Here is a 13,052-nt window from a genome sequence, read left to right on the forward strand (position 1 = left end):
CACCCAATAACACAACCTGCAGAAACACATCCTCAGCATCTCCATCACCTCCCAATAACACGACCTGCAGAAACAAATCCTCAGCATTTTCCCTAACCTTCCAATAAAACAATCTGCAGAAATCCATCGTCAGCATCTTCACTCACCTCCCAATAACACAACCTGCAGAACCCATCCTCAGAATCTTCACTAACCTTCCAATAATACAATCTGCAGAAAACCATCCTCAGCATCTTCCCTAACCTCCCAAGAACACAACCTGCAGAAAACCATCCTCGGCATCTTCCCTAACCTTCCAATAACACAATCTGCAGAAACCTATCCTCAGCATCATCACTCAACTCCCAATAACGCAACCTGCAGAACCCATCCTCAGAATCTTCACTAACCTTCCAATAACACAACCTGCCGAAACCCATCCTCAGCATCTCCACTCACCTCCCAAGAACACAACCTGCAGAAAACCATCCTCGGCATCTTCCCTAACCTTCCAATAACACAATCTGCAGAAACCTATCCTCAGCATCATCACTCACCTCCCAATAACACAACCTGCAGAAACCCATCCTCAGCACCTCCAATCACCTCACAATAACACAACCTGCAGAAACCCATCCTCAGCATCTTCACTCACCTCCCAATAACACAACCTGCAGAAACACATCCTCAGCATCTTCACTAACCTTCCAATAACACAACCTGCAGAAACCCATCCTCAGCATCTCCACTCACCTCCCAATAACATAACCTGAAGAAACCAATCCTCAGCATCTCCAATCACCTCCCAATAACACAACCTGCAGAAACCCATCCTCAGCATCTCCACTCACCTCCAAATAACACAACCTGCAGAAACCCATCCTCAGCATCTTCACTCACCTCCCAATAACACAACCTGCAGAAACCAATCCTCAGCATCTTCACTCACCTTCCAATAACACAACCTGCAGAAACCCATCCTCAGCATCTTCCCTCACCTTCCAATAAAAAACTGCAGAAACCCATCCGCAGCATCTTCACTCACCGCCCAATAACACAACCTGCAGAAACCTATCCTCAGCATCTCCACTCACCTTCCCATAACACAACCTGCTGAAACCCATTCTCAGCATCTTCACTAACCTTCCAATAACACAACCTGCAGAAACCCATCCTCAGCATCTTCCCTAACCTTCCAGTAACACAACCTGTAGAAACCCAACCTCAGCATCTCCCCTAACCTTCCAATAACACAACCTGCAGAAACCCATCCTCAGCCTTTTCACTAAACTTCTAATAAAACAACCTGCAGAACCCCATCCAAAGCATCTTCACTCGCCTCCCAATAATGCACCCTGTAGAAACCCATCCTCAGCATCTTCACTAACCTTCCAATAACACAACCTGTAGAAACCCATCCGCAGCATCTTGCCTAACCTCGCAAGAACACAACCTGCAGAAACCCATCCTCAGAATCTTCACTGACCTTCTAATAACACAACCTGCAGAAACCCATTCTCAGCATCTTCCCTAACCTCCCAATAACACAACCTGCAGAACCCCATCCTCAACAACTTCACTGACCTTCCAATAACACAATCAGCAGAATACCATCCTCAGCATCTTCCCCAGCCTTCCAACAACACAACCGGCAGAAACCCATCCTCAGCATCTCCACTCACCTCCCAATAACACAACGTGCAGCAAACCATCCTCAGCATCTTCCCTAACCTTCCAATAACAGAACCTGCAGGAACCCATCCTCAGCATCTCCACTCACCTCCCAATAACACAATCTGCATAAACCCATCCTGAGCATCTTCCCTAACCTTCCCATAACACAACCTGCAGAAACGCATCCTCAGCATCTTTACTCACCTCCCAATAACACAACCTGCAGAAACCCATTCTCAGCATTTCCACTCATCTCCCAATAACGCAACCTGCAGAAACCCATCCTCAGCATCTCCACTCACCTCCCAATAACACAACCTGCAGAAACCCATTCTCAGCATTTCCACTCATCTCCCAATAACACAACCTGCAGAAACACATCCTCAGCATCTTCACTCACCTCCCAATAACACAACCTGCAGAAACCCATTCTCAGCATTTCCACTCATCTCCCAATAACACAACCTGCAGAAACCCATTCTCAGCATCCCCACTCACCTCCCAATAACACAACCTGCAGAAACCCATCCTCAGCATCTTCACTCACCGCCCAATAACACAACCTGCAGAAACCTATCCTCAGCATCTCCACTCACCTTCCCATAACACAACCTGCTGAAACCCATTCTCAGCATCTTCACTAACCTTCCAATAACACAACCTGCAGAAACCCATCCTCAGCATTCCAATCACCTCCCAATAGCACAACCTGCAGAAACACATCCTCAGCATCTTCACTGACCTTCCAATAACACAATCTGCAGAAACAAATCCTCAGCATCTCCACTCACCTCCCAATAACACAACCTGCAGAAACCCATCCTCAGCATCTTCCCTAACCTTCCAGTAACACAACCTGTAGAAACCCAACCTCAGCATCTCCCCTAATTTTCCAATATCACAACCTGCAGAAACCCATCCTCAGCCTTTTCACTAAACTTCTAATAAAACAACCTGCAGAACCCCATCCTCAGCATCTTCACTCGCCTCCCAATAATGCAACCTGTAGAAACCCATCCTCAGCATCTTCACTAACCTTCCAATAACACAACCTGTAGAAACCCATCCGCAGCATCTTGCCTAACCTCGCAAGAACACAACCTGCAGAAACCCATCCTCAGAATGTTCACTGACCTTCTAATAACACAACCTGCAGAAACCCATTCTCAGCATCTTCCCTAACCTCCCAATAACACAACCTGCAGAACCCCATCCTCAACAACTTCACTGACCTTCCAATAACACAATCTGCAGAATACCATCCTCATCATCTTCCCCAGCCTTCCAACAACACAACCGGCAGAAACCCATCCTCAGAATCTCCACTCACCTCCCAATAACACAACGTGCAGCAAACCATCCTCAGCATCTTCCCTAACCTTCCAATAACACAACCTGCAGGAGCCCATCCTCAGCATCTCCACTCACCTCCCAATAACACAATCTGCATAAACCCATCCTGAGCATCTTCCCTAACCTTCCCATAACACAACCTGCAGAAACGCATCCTCAGCATCTTTACTCACCTCCCAATAACACAACCTGCAGAAACCCATTCTCAGCATTTCCACTCATCTCCCAATAACGCAACCTGCAGAAAACCATCCTCAGCATCTCCACTCACCTCCCAATAACACAACCTGCAGAAACCCATTCTCAGCATTTCCACTCATCTCCCAATAACACAACCTGCAGAAACACATCCTCCGCATCTTCACTCACCTCCCAATAACACAACCTGCAGAAACCCATTCTCAGCATTTCCACTCATCTCCCAATAACACAACCTGCAGAAACCCATTCTCAGCATCTCCACTCACCTCCCAATAACACAACCTGCAGAATCCCATTCTCAGCATTTCCACTCCCCTCCCAATAACACAACCTGCAGAATCCCATCCTCAGCATCTTCAATCACCTCCCAATAAAACAACCTGAAGAAACCCATCCTCAGCATCTCCACTCACCTCCCAATAACACAACCGCAGAAACCCAATCTCAGCATTTCCACTCACCTCCCAATAACACAACCTGCAGAAACCCGCCCTCAGCATTTCTTCTCACCTCCCAATACCACAACCTGCAGAATCCCATCCTCAGCATCTTCACTAAACTTCCAATAACACAACCTGCAGAAACCCATCCTCAGTATCTCCACTGAATTCCCAGTAACACAACCTGCAGAAACAAATCCTCAGCATCTCCACTCACCTCCCAATAACACAACCTGCAGAAACCCATCCTCAGCATCTTCCCTAAACTTCCAGTAACACAACCTGTAGAAACCCAACCTCAGCATCTCCCCTAACCTTCCAATAACACAACCTGCAGAAACCCATCCTCAGCCTCTTCACTAAACTTCTAATAACACAACCTGCAGAACCCCATCCTCAGCATCTTCACTCGCCTCCCAATAATGCAACCTGCAGAAACCCATCCTCAGCATCTTCACTGACCTTCCAATAACACAACCTGCAGAAACCCATTCTCAGCATCTTCCCTAACCTCCCAATAACACAACCTGCAGAACCCCATCCTCAACATCTTCACTCACCTTCCAATAACACAACCTGCAGAAGCTCATCCTCAGCATCTCCACTCACCTTCCAATAACACAACCTGCAGAAACTCATCCTCAGCATCTCTACTCACCTCCCAATAACACAACCTGCAGAAACCCATCCTCAGCATCTCCACTCACCTCCCAATAACACAAACTGCAGATACCCATCCTCAGCATCTTCACTCACCTCCCAATAACACAACCTGCAGAAACCCATACTCAGCATCTCCACTCACCTCCCAATAACACAATTTGCAGAAACCCATCCTCAGCATCTCCACTCACCTCCCAATAACACAACCTGCAGAAACCCATCCTCAGCATCTCCACTCACCTTCCAATAATACAACCTGCAGAAACCCATTCTCAGCCTCTTCACTCACCTCCCAATAACACAACCTGCAGTACCCCATCCTCAGCATCTCCACTAACCTTCCAATAATACAACCTGCAGAAACCCATTCTCAGCCTCTTCACTCACCTCCCAATAACAGAATTGCAAAAGTAATGAAAAATAACTCATTTCCACATTCATTGAAAATGGACATGGGCTTGGTCTAATTTGATTGAGTGAGACTGTGGAGAATTTCAATCAATGAATGAGAATTCAGATAGTGGGATGCTGCCAGACTGGGAACCAATCTACAACAGTGAGCACAGGGATGATAGGTGACTGGGATTGGGTGAAGGTTAGGATGTGACAGCAGAGTTGGAGATGAGCTGCGCTTCTTGAAGATTTGTATCCGAAATTGTGTGACAGAATATCATTGGATTAGTCGAGTGTGGATTTAACAAAGACACAGCTGATGATTTATTCTGCAGCTGAGATGAAGCAGAGGTGGCGATGGCAAGTGAGCAGGATTGGGAATGGAGAGAGCGTCTGGCTATTATAACTTTACTGTCAAAGGGAGAGCAGGGATTGTGAACAGCCTCCGATATTAACCAGAGAGCGAGTGGAGCCGCTGAATAGGGAATGGCCTCAGTGACTGGAATCGATGTTGATATTTATAGCTAAAGGTACAGAGCTTAAAGGTAAGGAAGTGTTATTACCACTATTCCAGATGTTGGTCAGACCGCACCTGGAGCATTGCACAGTTCTGGCCCCTGATTTGAGGAAAGATGTAGGGGCTTTAGAGGCAGTTCAGAGGAGGTTGACTAGACTGACCGCAGAGATGAGGGCTTTGTCTTATCAAGAGAGTTGTTAAGAAGGAGTAGTGATCCAATTGAGGGTTATAAGATGATAAAAGGTGTGGGTAAAGTGGAAGTGGAGCCGATGCTTCCTCTTGTGGGGCGTTCTAGAACGAGAGGTCAGAATCTCAGGATAACAGGCAGCAAATGTGAATCAGAGCTGAGGAGAAACGACTTCTCCCAATGGGATGTGAATCTTGGAATACGCTATCCAGAGTGCGGTGCATGCTGGGACAGTGAGTAAATTTAAGGAGCAGTTATATAGATTTTGAATTGGGAATGGGGTGAGAATTTTGGACAATGGGCAGGGCGGCGGCGTTAAGCCGAGGATGAGATCAGCCAAGACCGAATGACGGAGCAGACGCGAGGGGCCAAATAGCCTCATTCTGCTGCTGGACCTGAAAACTTACAAACTTCTGAACTGAAGAACGTGGATTCAATCTTTCCAAGATGCAAATGACCAGAGCAATAATACACTTAAAGTGGTTTATACAATAAACAACTGGACAGGGAGACTTACCAGGGACACCGACAACAGCCAGGAGGGGATAGTACCCCGCTTGAATTATCAGCAGTGCGCAGTAGATCCGCCATGGTAAATACTGGAAAGACATATAGTAAATACCCCAGGATAAACTCCTGTCCATTGCTGGAACGTTCCTGTGGATAGTTCCCAGATTCTGATCCATTGCTGTAACGTTCCTGTGGTTAGTTCCCAGATTCTGATCCATTGCTGTGACGTTCCTGTGGTTAGTTCCCAGATTCTGATCCATTGCTGTAACGTTCTTGTGGATAGTTCCCAGATTCTGATCCATTGCTGTAACGTTCCTGTGGGTAGCTCCCAGATTCTGCTCCCTCCTCTAGGCCTCTCTGGAGCCGCTGATCTCTGGCAGTGTTGGAAATGACGCTCCCGCTGACTTTTTGGGATAACACAATGAAAGGAATCGCTTATTAATAGCAGAGACAAACCCTCCAGTGGCACGGTTAGAACCATAGAGACTGACATTAATCACAGTCACTAAACAAACAGGCTCAGTTAACCCCTTTCAATCAAATACTTTTTATATCACAAAGAAATAGAAGGTTAACCGGGTCTGGATTGGCTGTGTGACAGTGACTGAGGGATGGAGAGTGGAAATAGTGGACTCACTGACCCTGATACTCAATCCTCATTGATATCTGAGTGGTTCCAGGGGACTGGGGCATTTTCACTGTCCCATCCTGTTTATAAAAGGAGAGAGAGGGATAAGCCCTGGAGTGACAGAGCTGTCACTATAATGTTAGTCACCAGGACATTTCTAGGGGTCAGACTGGGCAACAGGAATATTGCTCCTTCGCGAGGAAATGGTGTTATGTGACCAGAAACGCGGCGATATTCGTGGGAAATCATATCGCATGTTGTTATTGCAGTTATATTTCAAAATAACTGGAGGATTAATGAGGGAACTGATATGAATTTATGTACTGGAACATATTGTGGTCAAATGTCATTTATTAGAGTTGTTATCGAGTCCCAAAGCCGTGGATTAAAGGGTCTGTGACAGTGAGAATGTGATATTGGCTAAGAAACAGAAAGCAGAGAGAAGCGGTGAATGATAGTTGTTCAGAGAGGAGGGGAGGAGACATTGATGTTCACTCGGGGTCCACATGAGGACAATTGCTCTTCAAGATACAATTCACTGCGATAGGCTTCAATGGAATGAATTTAAACATTCACAAATGACAGTCACTCAGCAATGACACAGTGAGCAGGGTAGCAGCAATCTTCAGCAGCATGTTCCCAGATCTGTGAAAGGGAGGGTCACGGGGAAAGTAAATTTAATTCACTGTCGTGTGGGTGATGCATTAGGGAGGAGGGCTGATGACAGGAAATATAAACTAAACGGGACAAGTTTAAAATGTGTACAGGAAGGGAGCGGGTACATGTCCACACTTTGCACTGGAAGGTCATGGGGATAAGATTAGAAAAACCTCAGAAGATATTTAACTTGATCAGTAGAGGCGGAGACTCCAAAAAGAAGGATGTTAGAATCATAGAGTCATCGAGGTCCAGAGCACAGAAAGGCCATTGGGCCCATCTGGACTGGGCAGGTCAAAAACAACCACCTGAGTATTTAAATCCACTTTCTAACACTTTGCCAATAGCCTATAGAGTTATAACCAGGTTTATAGATAGGACCATAGCTGAGGAATTGCTTCTTGTTCTGCCGCTAAATAGATTTCATAGAATTTACAGTGCAGAAGGAGGCCATTCGGCCCATCGAGTCAGCACCGGCTCTTGGAAAGAGCACCCTACCCAAGATCAACACCTCCACCCTATTCCCATAACCCCACCCTATTCCCATAACCCAGTAACCCCACACAACACTAAGGGCAATTTATCATGGCCAATCCGCCTAACCTGCACATCTTTGGACTGTGGGAGGAAACCGGAGCACCCGGAGGAAACCCACGCAGACACGGGGAGGATGTGCAGACTCCGCACAGACAGTGACCCAAGTCAGAATCGAACCTGGGACCATGGAGCTGTGAAGCAATTGTGCTATCCACAATGCTACCGTGCTGCCCCACAAATATACAAAAGGATGTGAGGATTTTGGAGACAAAACAAAGGATATTTAATGGAGTGTTGTCAGGGATGGAGGAGTTCAGTTGAATGGTGGGATTAGTGAACTGGAATTGTAATCTGTAGATCAGTTTAAGGTAAAGAGCAATTTGACAGAGGGCTCCAAATTAGGAAGGAGTTTAGAGAGAGTGAGCAGAAAGGGTTCCACTGGAGTGTGTGTGTGGGCTGGCCGGGAGCGGCCTGGAGTGTGTGTGTGGGCTGGCCGGGAGTGGCCTGGAGTGTGTGTGTGGGCTGGCCAGGAGTGGCCGGGAGTGTGTGTGTGGGCTGGCCAGTAGTGGCCAGGAGTGTGTGTGTGGGCTGGCCGGGAGTGGCCGGGAGTGTGTGTGTGGACTGGCCGGGGGTTTACTGGCCTGGAGTGTGTGAGGGGGCTGTCCGGGTGTGGCCTGGAGGGTGTGTGTGGGCTGGCCAGGAGGGGCCTGGAGTGTGTGTGTGGGCTGGCCCGGAGTGGCCGGGAGTGTGTGTGTGGGCTGGCCAGGAGCGGACTGGCCTGGCGTTTGTGTGTGGGCTTGCCGGGAGTGGCCTGGAGTGTGTGTGTGGGCTGGCTGGGAGTGGCCTGGAGTGTGTGTGTGGGCTGGCCGGGAGTAGCCTGGAGTGTGTGTGTGGGCTGGCCGGGATTGGCCTGGAGTGTGTGTGTGGGCTGGCCGGGAGTGGCCTGGAGTGTGTGTGTGGGCTGGCCGGGAGTGGCCTAGAGTGTGTCTGTGGGCTGGCGGGGAGTGTCCTGGAGTGTGTGTGTGGGGGCTGGCCGGGAGTGGCCTGCAGTGTGTGTGTGGGCTGGCCGGGAGTGGCCTGGAGTGTGTGTGTGGGCTGGCCGGGAGTGGCCTGGAGTGTGTGTGTGGGGGCTGGCCGGGAGTGGCCTGGTGTGTGTGGGCTGGCCGGGAGGGGCCCTGGAGTGTGTGTGTGGGCTGGCCGGGAGTGGCCTGGAGTGTGTGTGTGGGGGCTGGCCGGGAGTGGCCTGGTGTGTGTGTGTGGGCTGGCCGGGAGTGGCCTGAAGTGTGTGTGTGGGCTGGTCGGGAGTGGCCTGGAGTGTGTGTGTGGGCTGGTCGAGAGTGGCCTGGAGTGTGTGTGTGGGCTGGCCTGGAGTGTACTGAAGTGTGTGTGTGGGCTGGCCGGGAGTAGCCTAGCCTGGAGTGTGTGTGTGGGCTGGCCGGGATTGGCCTGGAGTGTGTGTGTGGGCTGGCCTGGAGTGTGTGTGTGGGCTGGCCGGGTGTGGCCTGGCCTGGAGTGTGTGTGTGGGCTGGCCGGGAGAGGCCGGGAGTGTGTGTGTCGGCTGGCCGGGAGTGGTCTTGAGTGTGTGTGTGTGGGCTTGCCGGGAGTGGCCTGGAGTGTGTGTGTGGGCTGGCCGGGATTGGCCTGGAGTGTGTGTGTGGGCTGGCCGGGAGTGGTCTGGAGTGTGTGTGTGGGCTGGCCGGGAGTGGCCTAGAGTGTGTCTGTGGGCTGGCGGGGAGTGTCCTGGAGTGTGTGTGTGGGGGCTGGCCGGGAGTGGCCTGCAGTGTGTGTGTGGGCTGGCCGGGAGTGGCCTGGAGTGTGTGTGTGGGCTGGCCGGGAGTGGCCTGGAGTGTGTGTGTGGGCTGGCCGGGAGTGGCCTGGAGTGTGTGTGTGGGGGCTGGCCGGGAGTGGCCTGGTGTGTGTGGGCTGGCCGGGAGTGGCCCTGGAGTGTGTGTGTGGGCTGGCCGGGAGTGGCCTGGAGTGTGTGTGTGGGGGCTGGCCGGGAGTGGCCTGGTGTGTGTGTGTGGGCTGGCCGGGAGTGGCCTGAAGTGTGTGTGTGGGCTGGTCGGGAGTGGCCTGGAGTGTGTGTGTGGGCTGGTCGAGAGTGGCCTGGAGTGTGTGTGTGGGCTGGCCTGGAGTGTACTGAAGTGTTTGTGTGGGCTGGCCAGGAGAGGACTGGCCTGGAGTGTGTGTGTGGTCTGGCCGGGAGTGGCCTCGCCTGGAGTGTGTGTGTGGGTTGGCCGGGAGTGGCCTGGAGTGTGTGTGTGGGCTGGTCGGGAGTGGCCTGGAGTGTGTGTGTGGGCTTGACAGGTAAGGACTGGCCTGGAGTTTGTGTGTGGGCTGCCCGGGAGTAGCCTGGAGTGTGTGTGGGGGGGCTGGCCGGGAGTGGCCTGGAGTGTGTGTGTGAGCTGGCCGGGAGTGGCCTAGAGTGTGTCTGTGGGCTGGCCGGGAGTGGCCTGGAGTGTGTGTGTGGGTTGGCCGGGAGTGGCCTGGAGTGTGTGTGTGGGCTGGCCGGGAGTGGCCTGGAGTGTGTGTGTGGGCTGGCCGGGAGTGGCCTGGAGTGTGTGTGTGGGCTGGACGAGAGTGGCCTGGAGTGTGTGTGTGGGCTGGCCGGGAGTGGCCTCGCCTGGAGTGTGTGTGTGGGTTGGCCGGGAGTGGCCTGGGGTGTGTGTGTGGGCTGGTCGGGAGTGGCCTGGAGTGTGTGTGGGCTGGACGAGAGTGGCCTGGAGTGTGTGTGTGGGCTGGCCGGGAGTGTACTGAAGTGTGTGTGTGGGCTGGCCGGGAGTGTGTGTGTGGGCTGGCCGGGTGTGGTCTGGCATGGAGTGTGTGTGTGCTGGCCGGGAGTTTCCTGGGGTGTGTGTGTGGGCTGGCCGAGAGAGGCCGGGAGTGTGTTTGCGGGCTGGCCGTGAGTGGCCTGGAGTGTGTGTGTGGGCTGCCCAGGAGAGGCCTGGAGTGTGTGTGTGGGCTGGCCGGGAGTGGCCGGGAGTGTGTGTGTGGGCAGGCCGGGAGTTTACTGGCCTGGAGTGTGTGAGTGCGCAGTCCGGGTGTGGCCTGGAGAGTGTGTGTGGGCTGGCCAGGAGTGGACTGGAGTGTGTGTGTGGGCTGGCCGAGAGTGGCCTGGAGTGTGTGTGTGGGCTGGTCGTGAGTGTACTGAAGTGTGTGTGTGGGCTGGCCGGGAGTGGCCTGGCCTGTAGTGTGTGTGTGGGCTAGCCGGGAGTGGCCTGGGGTGTGTGTGTGGGCTGGCCGGGAGTGTCCTGGAGTGTGTGTGTGGGCTGGCCGGGAGTGGCCGGGAGTGTGTGTGGGGGCTGGCAGGGAGTGGCCTGGAGTGTGTGTGTGGACTGGCCGGGAGTGGCCTCGTGTGTGTGTGGGGCTGGCCGGGAGTGGCCAGGAGTGTGTGTGTGGGAGCTGGCCGGGAGTGGCCTGGAGTGTGTGTGTGGGGGCTGGCCGGGAGTGGCCTGGAGTGTGTGTGTCGGCTGGGCGGGAGTGGCCTTGAGTGTGTGTGTGTGGGCTTGCCGGGAGTGGCCTGGAGTGTGTGTGTGGGCTGACCGGGAGTGGCCTGGAGAGCGTGTGTGGGCTGGCCGGGAGTGGCCAGGAGTGTGTGTGTGGGCTAGCCGGGAGTGGCCTGGCCTGGAGTGTGTGTGTGGGCTGGCCGGGAGTGGCCGGGAGTGTGTGTGTGGGCTGGCCGGGAGTGGCCTGGAGTGTGTGTGTGGGCTGGCCGGGAGTGGCCTGGAGTGTGTGTGTGGGCAGGCCGGGAGTGGCCTGGAGTGTATGTGTGTGTAGTCTGGCCGGGAGTGGCCTGGAGTGTGTGTGTGGGCTGGCCGGGAGTGGCCTGGTGTGTATGTGTGGGCTGGCCGGTAGTGGCCTGGAGTGTGTGTGTGGGCTGGCCGGGAGTGGCCTGGAGTGTGTGTGTGGGCTGGCCGGGAGTGGCCTGCAGTGTGTGTGTGGGCTGGCCGGGAGTGGCCTGGAGTGTGTGTGTGGGCTGGCCGGGAGTGGCCAGGAGTGTGTGTGTGGGCTGTTCGGGAGTGGCCTGGAGTATGTGTGCGGGCTGGCCGAGAGTGGCCTGGAGTGTGTGTGTGGGCTGGCCGGGAGTGGCCTGGAATGTGTGTGTGGGCTGGCCGGGAGTGGCCTGGAGTGTGTGTGTGGGCTGGCCGGGAGTGTGTATGTGGGCTGGCGGGGAGTGGCCTGGCCTGTAGTGTGTGTGTGGGCTGGCTGGGAGAGGCCGGGTGTGTGTGTGTCGGCTGGGCGGGAGTGGCCTTGAGTGTGTGTGTGTGGGCTTGCCGGGAGTGGCCTGGAGTGTGTGTGTGGACTGGCCGGGAGTGGCCTGGGGCGTGTGTGTGGGCTGGCCGGGAGAGGCCGGGAGTGTGTGTGTCGGCTGGCCGGGAGTGGCCTTGAGTGTGTGTGTGTGGGCTTGCCGGGAGTGGCCTGGAGTGTGTGTGTGGGCTGACCGGGAGTGGCCTGAAGTGTGTGCGTTGGCTGGCCGGGAGTGGCCTGGAGTGTGTGTGTGGGCTGGCCGGGAGTGGCCTGGCCTGGAGTGTGTGTGTGGGCTGGCCGGGAGTTGCCTGGAGTGTGTGTGTGGGCTGGCCGGGAGTTACCTGGTAATCAGCGCGCAGGGAGAGTTGCCCGCGCATGAAGCCTCCTCCATTCAGACCCAGTCCACCTCCAGCTCCCTTACACATCCCTTCACCCTCTCCCAGCTGGCAGCACAGTGAAACAATAGAAGATTCGGCAGGGCCTGGCCTCCCACCTGCCCCTCATTGTAGAATCGACTTGCGTATTTTGGAAACTCGCCTCATTTGTTACAGTTTTTCCAGCGAATAATTTACAGTGGACCCTGGGTAGTATATCATTATTTACAGTGGTCCCTGGGTAGTATTGCATTAGTTACAGTGGTCCCTGGGCAGTATTGCATTAGCTACAGTGGTCCCTGGGCAGTATTTCATTAGTTACAGTGGTCCCTGGGCAGTATCTCATTCTTTACTGTGGTCCCTGGGTAATGTATCGTTATTTGCTGTGGCCCCTGGGTAGTATATCATTATTTACGGTGGTCCCTGGGTAGTATATCTTTATGTACAGTGGTCCCTGGTAGTACAGCATTATTTGCTGTGGCCCCTGTGCAGAATATCATTATTTACAGTGGTCCCGCAGTATTATATCATGATATACAGTTGCCCCTGGGTAGAATATCATTAATTACAGTGGTCCATGTGCAGTATATCTTATTTACAGTTGCCCCTGGGTAGTATATCATTATTTACAGTAGTCCCTGGGAAGTATATCATTATTTACAGTGGTCTCAGTGCAGAATATCATTATTTA

This window comes from Scyliorhinus torazame, chromosome 23 (genome assembly GCF_047496885.1).
Source record: "Scyliorhinus torazame isolate Kashiwa2021f chromosome 23, sScyTor2.1, whole genome shotgun sequence".
Taxonomy (NCBI): Eukaryota; Metazoa; Chordata; class Chondrichthyes; order Carcharhiniformes; family Scyliorhinidae; genus Scyliorhinus; species Scyliorhinus torazame.